This window comes from Macrobrachium nipponense, chromosome 31 (assembly GCF_015104395.2).
Source record: "Macrobrachium nipponense isolate FS-2020 chromosome 31, ASM1510439v2, whole genome shotgun sequence".
Taxonomy (NCBI): domain Eukaryota; kingdom Metazoa; phylum Arthropoda; class Malacostraca; order Decapoda; family Palaemonidae; genus Macrobrachium; species Macrobrachium nipponense.
This window is the reverse complement of record NC_061093.1, coordinates 68,574,402-68,589,471: the sequence shown is the minus strand read 5'-3', so window position 1 is coordinate 68,589,471 and position 15,070 is coordinate 68,574,402.

The window sequence follows — 15,070 nt, the reverse complement described above, 5'->3', positions numbered from 1 at the left end:
GGATTAACTCATTATGAAATCATTTTTGCTTCGAAGTCCTGTGAGTAAATTTTGAGGGCTTTCTGCTGGACATTTGTGCCTCAAGAGGAGACATCTTGGGAAAGAAGTGTGAGATGGCTTCACTATGGAAAGACTGATCATTTAATTGGTTTCAGTAACAGTACCAAAATAACTGTTAAAGTTCTTCAGCCAAGCTGCGACCTTCAACGGACTACTAACAACTAAGTACCAAATCCACACCTTACGGATTTGAAGGAAGGCGTCCATATTGCCATATTTAATCTGATCTACCAGTAGATGATGCAAGTCATTATCTTAAGTTATCATTGGACTTATACCAAATTGCAGCCCTCTAGCCTCAGTAATTTTAATTGCAAGATATATATATAATATATATATATATATTATATATATATATATATATATATATATATATACATACATATATATATATATATATATATATATATATATATATATATATATATATATATATATATATATATATATATATATATATATATATATTAAGTTTGTGTTTCATTGTAGATTTTTTTCAGCTATCAAATAATTTGATATTTTGAATATTTTCCTGAAAAATTGTCGAAATTTTGAGCTATTATTCCTTTCCTTCCACCTGTATTCAAAGTTGTATTGGTATTTTTTAGTTCATGGTTATTGGTATTTCTTAGTTCTTCTTTATTTAACGGCAAATCGTTATTTTGTATCAGTTTACATATTGAGGACAATATGTATTTAATGTCCACTTATTCAGTATATACTGTTATTAGTAATCTGCAAAAGAAAACTATTGAGATGGGCTATTTGTAAATTGGTAAGTTGATCATTCACCCTCCAATCATTAATTATATCAAATTGCAGCCCTCTAGCCTCAGTAATTTTTTATTGAAAGGATATATATATATATATATATATATATATATATATATATATATATATATATATATATATATATATATATATATATATATATATGTATATAATACATATATGTGTATATATATATATATATATATTATCATATATATATATATATATATATATATATATATATATATATATATATATATATATATATATATATATATATACACACATATATATATATATATATATATATATATATATATATATATATATATATATATATATATATATATATATATATATATATATATATATATATATTTTCGTTAAAAGCAATTGCTTAGTGGCATCAATAAGTTTCTTGCAGGTATCTTCATACCGACGAAGTTTTTTCCGATTCTCGTTCGTCAATTTCTGGTGAAAATATACGCAGACTTCCTTCTTCCATTTAAATGGAAGAAGGAAGTCTGCGTATATTTCACCAGAAATTGACGAACGAGAATCGGAAAAAAACTTCGTCGGTATGAAGATACCTGCAAGAAACTTATTGATGCCACTAAAGCAATTGCTTTTAACGAAAATTGTATTAGAGAAAAACTATGCCCTAAAAGTTATATATATATATATATATATGTATATATATATATATATATATATATATATATATATATATATATATATATATATATATATATATATATATATATAGTCCAAATCATTCATTACTGATAAATGTCAAGCAATAGTTAAAACGATCAATTTTCTTCGCCTTTTGTTCACCCGAGCTGCTAATGACATTCACGAATGAAAATAAGAAATTAAAATATTCATAAGATAAATTCTAAATAAAAATTTATTAACGCCGGTCGTATATGACTTATCGCAGAAGCAGCCTTTATATTCAGTAAAACGAACTCAAGGAAAATTAAAAATAAAAAGGAAAAATTCTGCCCCCTCGAATCTAATCATTATTTCTCGGACAGATTTGCAGAGATCTGATAAAGGAAGCCTGGAACTGCTGGAAAGGTTAAGAGGGATGATCCCGAAAGCCCAACAAAAGAACGTCTGTATGAAAGGCAATGTTGTCTGAGCATATATCTATTCTCGGAGCTTGTTATGATCAGCAGTCTTTCGTCTCATCTGGAAGGAGAGAACAAAACTCGTTTTGGACGGGTCGGAAATGAAAAGACCAAGTAGCTAAACCTAAACGGAGATATGGGAAGGAATGCGGTGGGAAAGAAAAGGAAAAGATCATAAAAGAAAATTCGATCTTTGATGAGAATGAGACTTAATAGTAAAGTCGTTCTGGTATAATAAGAATAACGCTATAAAAATAATTGTCGAGAAGCGTATAAAAACTGAATGATCGAGTCAGTAGGACTGAGGAGAAATTTACTTTTGATCGAAATTGTCATCGCTGCTTTCGTCGGTGAAATATTCCCTTCTGGTTTCATTCGGGCCTGGGCATCTGCCCATTAAATGGTGCGCGGTCACTGAGAGGAAAGTGACGTATGGTCAATCGGCTCTCTCTTCGGAAATGACAAATGTCCGTGATTCAAACACCTGACAGAGACGTGACTCAACAACTACCCAAGAAGGATAGGAATTCCTCGTCATGGAAGTGAGTGTTTTAAGTGTCCAATCAGCCCCTGATTCCCGAGATCGTGACTTGTGTTCAGTATCTGTGGAAGTGGGAGATATCCCACGTACAACCTTGGTTCGATCATGTGGATAGAATGTACGATGACAGCTTGACGAATGAAATATGTAACTCAGAGGATGACTCCGTTCAATATCTGGATTGGGAGGCGTCGTATGTACAGCCTCTCGGTTCGATCATGTGTATAGAATATACGATGACAGCTTGACGAAATGAAATACATAACTCAGAAGAGTTAAGGGGGTGAAAGAGAAAACCTAGAAAGGACTTGGTGGACAGCTCAAATAGGTGCTGAAAAGGAATGGTTTGAATATTTATGAATCGCTAGAGTTCATGTGGGTGGATCAGTGTCCATAACGTATTCAACTTGTAAAAATATGAATATGGCCTCTGACCAATGATGTTATCATCTTCTCTGGAGCAGTGTCTTGTTACGGAAAACGGCTGTATTAATATATGAAAGGCTAATATATCTGTATGCCTTCGAAATATATTGTTACGATTATAATTATCAAGCAGTCTATGCTGGCCAAAGAGTTAGTTACCTATATTTTACTTTCTTAGGGATGACGAAAAAATGTTATTATAGATGCAAAGTGGGCGCTGCAAAATGCATAATTACCAAAAAGTACAAATGACTAGGCAAACCGTAAATGAAATCCAGTTTGGTGGTTGGAAGAGTGATTACACGGCAAACCATTTACAGAACAATCGTTTATCGGGGAAAGAATTTCGGGAACTTTGCTCCCTCTAAAGAATTTTAAATGCGTTAAGCCCATTTGTGGTCATATTCGACTTATGAATAAAATTATGAACAATTGTTTAGGGTAATTTCATTTCATTAAAGTGAAAAAATATTATTTGTAAAAATAAAATAGAAAAAACAATGCTTAACAGAAAGACAAAAACTATATATATATATATATATATATATATATATATATATATATATATATATATATATATATATATATATATATATATATATATATATATATATATATATATATATATATCACAGTAGTTTATTTCCTTTATGAGATTTTCTTAACTGGAAGGCGACGCAACAATATTACATTAGAGTATCTTAGCATGTACCCTGGAGTTAAATTAACCACATTCTTAATTCTTCGTAGGAATTCTTTCTAGTCATCCCAATAAACTTTAACGGTAATTGTTTCCTTTGTAACTTGCTCCCTAATAGACTGCAAACAAACCAGCATTATACTTTTCAAAGACGATGTTCAGTTTCAATAAAAACACGAAAAGATAAAAAAAAATTATTGGAAGGATTATTTAGTTGGAACCTTTGATAAAACAGGATATCAGAACACTCAAACCAGCGAAAACGTGACAGAGCATCAGACTGGGGTGTAAATTGCTCTATAGAAACTGCTCAAAAGAGAGAGAGAGAGAGAGAGAGAGAGAGAGAGAGAGAGAGAATTACTGAATTATAAATTCCTGTCTTCGGCAGTGAGTGAGTCAGAGAGAGAGAGAGAGAGAGAGAGAGAGAGATGAGAGAGAGAGAGACTGAGAGAGAGAGAGGAGCCTCTGTGTTTAAAGGGGAGCCACCTTTCATTTTTCATGACTTGAATTCTCCCTCACATATATCACCCAGTCCAGGTTATACCAAGAAATGGCATTTGTTCCACTTATTTTCCCTTCCCTCTCAACTTTTTCTTTAACGCTTATCTCTTATTTCCTATTTCTTGCATATTTTCTTTGTCTCCAAGTTCTGTATCATGCGCATGTCATTCTTTGGAGTATTTCCTTCTTCATATCGTATATAAATTCAATTCGCACAAACGCAGCCATAATTTTCAACCGAATTATTATTATTATTATTATTATTATTATTATTATATTATTATTATTATTATTATTATTATTATTATTATTATTATTATTAATCAATACTCAAAATAGAATTAAATTCTAACATTCTACAATAATAACGATAATAAACTTAACAAAAAACAGCATTATAGCGTCTGAAATAATTGGATATGACGACCATTGAATAAGCTCCCATCTTATTAATGAAAGCTCACAGCAAATTAGCCGACTATACGGAAAACTTTTTTGATAACTGCAGTCATAAACTAATAATTCATCTGAAAACGGCTCCAATAAATATGACCGTATATCCGCTGCCCGGGAAGGTTAATTGAGTGGTCAGTGATTGGCTTAAATTGAATACTAAGGTTCGGGATCAAAACCCGAACGGCGTTCGCCATTATCAAAGGGAATACATCAGGGCTTTAAAATAAGAGTTATTCTTGATACGCAGCATCTATCGATTCTCCACTTGATGTTTACAGCAGTTTCTGCAACGCATGCAACTCTTTTGCTCGGGGAAATAGGGCTGGGTTTTTGCTTTTTATGTGAATTCATTTAAAAGGTGAATGCGCATGCGCGCAATGTTCAGAGCGCCACACAAAACGTTGAATTCGTCATTATTTTCGCGAGATGAAGGGTGCTTGGTTGCTTGGTTATTTGTATGATATTTCGCTTATTCAAACAACGGATGTTCCAACACGCGTAAGGGAATTTGGCAGATGTCTATTTTGCTATGGATGTATTTATAGTATATATATATATATATATATATATATATAGATAATATATATATATATATATATATATATATATATATATATATATATATATATATATATATATATATATATATATATATATAGATATATATATATATATATATATATATATATATATATGATATATATATATATATATATATAATATATAATATAATATATATATAGATATATATATATATATATATATATATATATATGCAGAAGCCAGGTACTATGTCGTACCTCTAAGTAAATCGGGATACAATCCACAATGAACGTAAAAATCCTCTTGTAGTTTAAAATATATGTATCTTGTACAGGATTAAAAGCTTTCGACCATCAACTGTCGAAAGCTTTAATCTTGTACAAGTTATATATATTTTAAACTACAAGAGGATTTTACTTCATTGTGGATTGTATCCTGATATAACATATATATTCTTATATATAGATATTATATAATATATATATATATATATATATATATTATATAAATAGATATATATATATATATATATATATATATATATATATATATATATAGATATATATATATATATATATATATATATATATATATATATATATAGATATATATATATATATATATAATATATATATATATATATATATATATATATATATATATATATTTATAAATAGATATATATATATATTATATATAAATTATATACGAGAATTATACATATATGTACATATAGTATATATATATTATAATATATATATATATATATATTATATATATATATATATATATATATATATATATATTGTACCCCCAGTTGTTATTAAGCTAATAAGCAAAACAAAAATGCGAAATATTTAGGAAACAAAAGAAAACCGAGAAGAGATATAGCGAAAAATTTTGATAGCGTGACATTTATTTCCCGAGCCCTTGTCGGTTCTTTTGCTGAAAACTTACTCCCAAGTTTTAATGACGCCTCCGGGGCGTTGTCTTCGGAAGTATATTACTCGAACGAAATCTCCACCCGTTTCCCAATAATACTTTTTTTTTCGTTTTTCTCAATATCTTTCTTCTAAAACGCACGTACCGATTCATTCCACCTATACAAAGGCTTCTTTTTTATTTATTTAGTTATATTTTGTGTGATCATTACATTTTTTTTACGATAGTGCAAACGATGACCATAGATATTTTGACGCCGATTTGTAGGCTCAAGATAAGCAAGGCTGCCAACCCTTGTGTGTGTGAGGTTATACATCCTTTTCATTGTTTTTTTTTCTTTTTTTTTTCTTGGGTTTTCTGGGGGGGTGGGGGGGGGCTGTCGGTCGGGGAGGAGTTCCTGGTGTTTTGTTTATCTGTTATCAGATTAACTCAGAAAAAAAACTAGAAGAGAATTCCTTCTCGTCGTATTCATATCTTCAAAAATGGATATTTGATATGAAAACGATTGTTGGATTATTCTAATCAACAATTTAAATTCTCTTGGTATGGCTAGAAATACTGTGGCCAGGAAAAATTTGGAAATAGCGGTCAGCGAAATGGAGCTCCACAACAGGACGTTTTTAGCAAAACCTTCATCTGGCATTGATTTGCATGTTGAAGTTCCGGCACTCATTCCCACATATGCCGGGAATCCAATTGCTTGCGACTAAGGCTCAAACCCCCTCGTCGGCGGCCTTTGGTATTTGCATAGAATTTAGCATATCGACGATTTCGTCAATCCTGTCACCGGAATTCGCGCTTTTGGTAAAAGTTTTTGAACCACCGCACTTCGAAATGCCATTTCCTATTCGCTATCTTCGTCTAAATAATAGACAACTATCTATTTTCACTCGCGTTGGAACCTATTTTTTTTAATTATAATATTGTATTGTGTGTATAAAATTAGTATAAGGTGTTAAAGGTATTCTTTTACGGCGCTGATGTTTGTGTTTGGAAGGAAGAGAAGAGAAAAAGATTTATCCACAGGAAGCTGACTTAATTACTCACAGCTGATCAAAGGGAAGGTGCCCACACTTGTATAAGACCAGATCAGCCTAACAACTATTCGTCATAAATGAGGTTTCAATAACCACAATGAAAATGAAAATATGATCCAGATAATTCACCACTTCGCGTCTAAGCCTGGATTCATCTCTGATGTTTAAGCTTACCTACTTGCACAGGGTATAGTCTGTATGAATGTTTTTAGTTACGTGTTGTCTCTCGGCTGTCGTGTGTGGCATTTCCCTAAGCGAATGCATTTTGTCTTTTGTTCTTGTAGATGCAGATGATATTCATGGAAAAACCGTGCACATTTTTCACTCACTCGATCACCTGTCGTCTAACCTCGTCTGTGGGTGCTTCCAGTATTTTGGCAGGATTAGCTTCTCGGAATTATGTCTGCCCGAAAATGCAGTTTGACCTTCGAAGGAGTCTCCGTCTCGGTGGCCCTCACGTCACCAAAGGCTTGCAAATGTTTAATGGAGAAATGTCAGTGTCTTGTCCACCACACAAATTTTTTATCCGCCGCCCCCTCCCCCCCCCAGAAATCGAGAGGATTAGAGTCAGATTATGATTCCCCCTCCCCAGTGTTTCATGGCAAGATTTGCTTCTCAGAATTATTTCTACCCAAAAATGAAGTTTTGCCCTCTGAACGGAATCCCCACATTCGGTGGCCCTCCACGTCACAAAGACTTGGAAATGTTTAATGGAGAAATGTCAATGCCTTGTACGAAACGTAGTTTTTTTCAAACATTTGAAAAGTTCGTCAAACTAGGATTCTAAGAAACAAAACTCCTCGTCCGGTTCGGAGATCTAACGCAGATTTATTTATTTGGGAGTTGAACGCCCTAGCATCTTTTGCCCTTTGAGGCCACAGAGAGAGAGAGAGAGAGAGAGAGAGAGAGAGAGAGAGAGAGAGGAGAGAGAGAGAGAGAGAGAGAGTGTTTTCCCCGTTGTTAGAGCGGGTGCAGTCAATTGCTTGCATCCGAAAAAATGCCCGTTCAGTTGATGACTGAGAGAATCAATGTAAAAAAAAAGTATTATGAAAGTTTAGATCATTCGTCTCGTTGGGCAAAAGGTGTAGATAGATCTTTGAAAGGGGTATGTAATGAGAGAGGGGTACTCAACCATGTTCCTGTAAAATAAAATGTGAAGGGAAATAGATAATGAATTTAGGCAATAATGAAAAAAAAGGAGCAGAGAGAGAGAGAGAGAGAGAGAGAGAGACGAGAGAGAGAGAGAGAGATGGCAAAACAATTAAAGTGGTTGTTTGAAAAGGTCACGCCATCACGTAACACGATATACGTAAATATAAAAGTTTTTCATGAATATGCGCTCGAACTGCATTGTGCGCTCGTGGGTAATGATAAAGAGATCTGTTATATATATATATATATATATATATATATATATATATATATAATATACAGTGGGCCAAAAGTAGCCTCACAGTTAGAACAGAATCAAAAAATAATTTATTAAACGCATAAATTTTTCAGACATGAATAAGTGGCATATTTAACGAATGAGTGACATGAAAAGGATAAAAATAAGTAGCATGTATTAATTAAAGGCACAGTATAAATTTTCTATTGAAGAGTACTTTGAATGAGAAACAGTTCATGAGTAACTGTGAGGCTACTTTTGGCCCACCCTGTATTATTATATATATATATATATATATATATATATATATATATATATTATATATATTATATATATATATTTATATATATATATATATATATTTATATATATATAAAGGTAGAAACCATGAATGAAAGTGGTATAATAGGAGTGGGCCGCGAGTTCTTTCGACTCGAGTCGAAAGATAAATGTACACATATATTATATATATATATATATATATATATATATATATATATATATATATATATATATATATATAGATATATATATATGTGTGTGTGTGTGTGTGTGTGTGGTGTGTGTGTGTGTGTGTGTGGTGTTGTGTGTGTGTGTGTGTAAAGTTGTTCTGTCTAATAGTTCGTGATCCATTGAAAATGCAACATTCATAGTCATGTTTCCACTTTATTTACTGGACCCTAAATACACAAACAAACCCCCTGAACAGGTAAAACTTCCATGACATTAACCACTTCATTACAAGACGTATTCTTATGTGTCATGCAGTTTGTTTTCTTTCTGTTTTTGGGGTGTCTATAAATCCCTTTCTCTTCATTACCACATTTACGCCTTTTATCCAACTCTTCATTGGTCTTCGTCTCCTTCCCCATCTAACCTCTGAAAAAAAAATGTCTTTTTTTAACCATCCTTTCATCCTTCATTGTCGCGTTGATTGAGCAATCTGAAGGTATAGGCTTTGATCACTCCTTTCATCTGTATCCTGATATATTTACAACTTTGTTTGTTTTTTACATATTTCCCTCCCTGTTAATTACGACTTCACACGAAAGGTTCATACCTCGCACCCGCAGTATTTTTTTTTTTTATCTTTTATCTCAATCATCCCCAACCACTTCCTTATGTCACTGGGTCGCTCAAGTCACCTCGTACATGAAATCCGTTTTCTATAAACAATTCAAGTTCCCTACCAAACTGCTTATAACACTCACTTTGTTTACTTTTCTTAATAAACCTACTCTGCAACTCGCGTCTTTTCTTTTCCTCATCCTACAGTTCATGTATAATACTTCCAAATAACTTTTACGTTCAACTAACCATCCTCCATTCAATTACTCTATCTGTTCATATCATTTATTGTTCCAGGTTCCTGGTTTTTCATTTACACGCATAAATCTATTACTTTCGCCACACTTTACTACACATTCTCCTTGACAAATATTTTCATTCGCTGCTATTGGTTCAGGATATCCTCTTTACTATATATATATATATATATATATATATATATATATATATAATATATATATATATATATATATATATATATATATATAATATTTATACGATGTATATATGTGTTTGTGTGTGCGTATTTGTCTAACGGTAGTCTGTACTATATATAGTCAGATCGTTAAAATAAATAATAATAAAACTAAGACTTCTTTTCTCGATTCGATAAGCGAATTTTAGCATCATTCTTAAGAAAATAAACCACCAAACGTCCTCAGAAAACGCAGAAAAGCAAAGCTTGAAATTCAGCTAAAGATTTGTAAAGCATAGAAAAATTAACAACTAAACCTCAAACACTTTTCTGAACTGGAACTTTATTTACCAATTTAAGCAAGAATGGTGCAGACGAGGACCTCTAGAATACAGGCATTATTATAATTGGTACATAATTTCGTTTCGTGGGAAAGAGCAATAGTACTAACCCCAAAGCCTTCAATAATCTGCTTCATCCTTATATATTTTACTTACGAGAGACTTGATGGATGGAGTTTGTAAGAATTTATTCCTTCCTCTCTACGCGTTTTTCTTGATTTCAGTAATATGTGAAGATCTCAGATAGGGTGAATTTATAAAGAATAAGACTTTTAATGCTCACTCGTTCGCTCAGTATAATCAAATACACCCTGAAACAAGCGTAGAAAAGCGTTCACTTTCCTCACGGGGCGAATTAAATTAAATTCCTTTCCAGTGCTCATTTTTTTTGTTTTTTACCAGCTTCTCGAAAAAGGAAACTCTTCTGGTCCTGAGTTTCTTTAGCTTATTTTTTGTGTGTATTTGTTCTTTGACGAACTTTCTCGTACGATTAGAGTCTTTACAATCTTCCTCTAATCTTATTTTATTTTTTTTTACATATTATTTTTATTTGAATTTCATTTATTTGTTTTGTGTCAAATGGTCTTGATTATTATTCAGTTTAGTTATTATTATTCCTTATTATATATTATTATTATTATTATATTATTATTATTATTATTAATAAAGAGAATGGAAGAATTAAGCGGGTTGATTTTATATATTGTTTTTTTTTTCTATTTTTCTTACAATTCGCTTATCAGGCTCATCCGCGATGTCTCTGAGTAACTGGCCAATATTCATATTATTGGATATTTATATATATATTATATATATATATATATATATATATATATATATAATATTATATATATATATATATATATATATGTATAATTTTTAGAAATTCCCAATATGAATATTGGCTGTTTACTCAGAAACACGCTGAGCCTAAGAAGCGAATTGTAAGAAAAATAGAAAAAAATATATACAAATCAACTCGCTTAATTCTGACATTCTCTTAACTTTAACAATTTATTATTATTATTATTTATTATTATTATTATTATTATTATTATTATTATTATTATTATTTTTTTTTTTTTTTTTTTTTTTTTTTTTTTTTTTTTTTTTTTTTTTTTATCACAGTCCTCCAATTCGACTGGGTGTATTGATAGTGTGAAGTTCCCGGTTGCAACCTGCTCCTGCCTTTAGGAGCAGTCGCTGTTTCTAGAGGCACACTCTCTGGCATGAGTCCTGAAGCTACTTCAGCCTCTAGTTTTTCCAGATTCCATTTTCAGGGTTCTTGGGATCGTGCCTAGTGTTCCTATGATTATGGGTTGCAATTTCCACTAGCTTTTATCCCGTATTCCTTCTTATTCCTATTTTCAGGTCTTGATACTTATCCATTTTTTACCTTTCTTTCTCTTCAACTCTGGTGTCCTATGGTATTGCGACATCAGTGAGTGATATTATTCATTATTATTATTATTATTATTATTATTATTATTATATATTATTATTATTATTATTAGATTTTGCGCAGACTTTCAGTAACTATGCTTTGATTAAATTCCAAAAATATTCTTACATCAACATGCTGAGGAATTTCGTTAAGAAATTCTAACTCCATTTTGCTTTATAAGTGGGCCACATTGGATTTCGCTGAAAACTAAATAAAAATCTTCGTTGTTAGAATTTTATATTCTGGCAGGTAGAAGTCGTTAATCTGAAGACAATCTATAAGCAAGTTATCATTTAGAGGTTTAATGGATACAAAACACAGATCAGGTAATTATAATGATTTTGCTTGCTACATTTTTGTTTTTCACATCTTTAGCTATTTATATTTATATCTGCAACGCTTACCTTGTTGCAGTGGTATTGTATTTTAACCCTTAATTCATTTGTCTATTTCCCTTGTCGACTGTTTTACTTTTCCTGAAAAAAAAAAAAAAAAACGTGTTTTTCAAGAAATGGAAAATAATGTGATAATTTTTGCTCATGTCAAGATGAGTTGTTTTACACGTCCAGAACTGTTTTTTCTCTCTCTCTCTCTTTCTTTTTTTTTTTTTTTTTACACAGATTCAGTTGTTGTCAAAATTAAATATTTCTAGAAAATTTTTTTTTTTAAAAAAATAAAAAAAAATAAATAAAACTAATAAATAACGCACGGTATCTCATTCCCTCAGATCGTTTAGCGGTTATAATCTCAAAGAAAATGTGCCCCCCCCCCCCCCTCTTTTCGCTCACGACCATATATGTCCCGAAAGGCGAACGGAGTCCCAAGCGTACCTGAGTTTAATACACCGGACTTTAATAAAACTCAGAAAAATAGATAAATAAAAAAAAACTTTTTCTTTCATCTCTTCCTGAAAAATGATTTCCTTTTGAATGAAGGAAAAATGAAAGGACGTCTATTCAGACGCCCTCAGATTAATTTACTGCGGGAACCTTTTAGGTAAATGACACGGTTAAGATGATACTTGGAAATATACGTCGCCTCAAGAGAACCTCGCATATATTACGTTCTGGGTCTGATTGCCGGAGTTAGTGGGGGGAGGAGGAGGAGGAGGGGGATGGGGGGGGGGGTGGGGGGGGGGGGGCGTTGGGTTACGTTTCTTCGTTTTTTAATTCGACTCTGAAATGGAATGCATATTTCTTGTGATAAAAACAAAAAAAAAAAAAAAAAAAAATTATCTTCAAATTATTTTGCATTGATGAAACAGTGTTTAAATCTACGTAAAGTCGCGTCTTGGTGAAATCCGTGAAGTGCCAGTAAATTATTTTTTTAATTATATATTGAGAGCAACACTACTAAGCCAATGAGAAAATCGTTAACAAGAACCTTAAATTCAAAGATTTCAATGAAAGAACATAGTTTAATGATGTATGAAATAAAGATAATAATGACAATGAAATTGTTTCATATACTTATTCAGTCATTTTTACCATGACATAACCTCTGCATCTAGAACTCTTACATTGTGAACCCTATATATTATATATATATATATATACTATATATATATATATCTATATATATATATATATATATATATATATATAGATATATATATATATATATATATATTATATATATATATAATATTATATATATGATAATATATATATATGTGTGTGTGTGTGTGTGTGTGTGTGTGTGTGTGTGTGTGTGTATGTGTGTGTGTGCGTGTGTGCGTGTGTGTGTTTCTTTTAGTAATTTGTTCATCGGGTTTTTTTTTTTTTTTTTGACATATCCCCGCAAAATAATATTTACCCTTCATCGTTGTTTGTCAAAATTCAAAATCCAATGTCATAATACGACATTAATGTACGCAAATGAAAACAAGTAAAAAATAAAAAATATAGGAAATGTGAAATAATATAGAATTTTGATGATGATAATAATATAATATAAAAAATATATAAGTGATATAAATGGCAAGGGCGTGATTACATTATTAAAGCATAAGCAATTTAATATTATTATTGAAAACGGGAGAAAAAAAAGTCCAAATATAAATAGAAGCATAATTGCGCTAAAAGGGCCCATCCCAATAATCACCAGAACCGAAGACATGTCTGCATTTTGATTAGAAGAACAACAACAACTGTCTGGGAATGTATTTTTCTCGCGTTTGCGCCTCAGTATTCCCGCCTGGAATGGGACTCGGTTATGACGCGCGTAGAGAGCCATGAATACAAATAAGCCTCGTTAAGGAATCGGGAAGCCACCGGAGAATAAAATGTCGACTTTAATTTCTTCCTCTTCCTTTTATGTCATTTAGGATCTGAAGTCTTCATATATACGTATATGTATATATACATATATATATATATATATATATATACTATATATATATATATATATATATATATATATATATATATATATATATATATATATATAATATATATATATATATATATATATATATATATATATATATATATATATATATATATATATATATATATATATATATGTATATATATATATATATATATATATATATATATATAATATATATATATATATATATATATATATATATATATATATATATATATATATATATGTATATTTGTATGGTGTCCTAGGTTCGCGCCTGGGCGCCGACAATTCTATTATCGCCTAATAAAAATAAAAATTCCCCTTCGGTTAAGCATATATGAAAATATATTAATTCCGAGGTAGAGTGAATTAAATAATGTAGTGTTCTCTTATAACAATACCATTAAAGATATGCTAATTAAGAATAGTCCCGTAACAAATAACAACATCATTTACAAAATTCCTTGTAAGGATTGCCCATCGTTTTACGTTGGTCAGTCAAGTAAAAATGTATGTGTTCGGATTAAGCAGCATATATATTCAGTTAGAACAGCCCAGACTTCAAATGCACTATTTATCCATCTGAGTGAAAAATCTCATTGTATTAATTGGGTGATACCTCGGTAATTGCTAGATCTAATGATTATGTTTCAAGAAATTTACTGGATCGGCAATTATACAAATCACTAATAAAAACAACCTAAATCTTAGTCTGGGAATGTACCATTTGGACCCATATATTTGTAAGATGTTTATGAAGGACCTCAAAATAAATGAACAACTAATAAATTAGTCCCACCCATGTATATAGATTATTTATTTTCGTCTCTCTCTCTCTCTCTCTCTCTCTCTCTCTTCTCTCTCTCTCCTCTGGTTTGATATTCTCTCTCCCTCTTTTTTCTTGCTCGATACATATATATTTATAT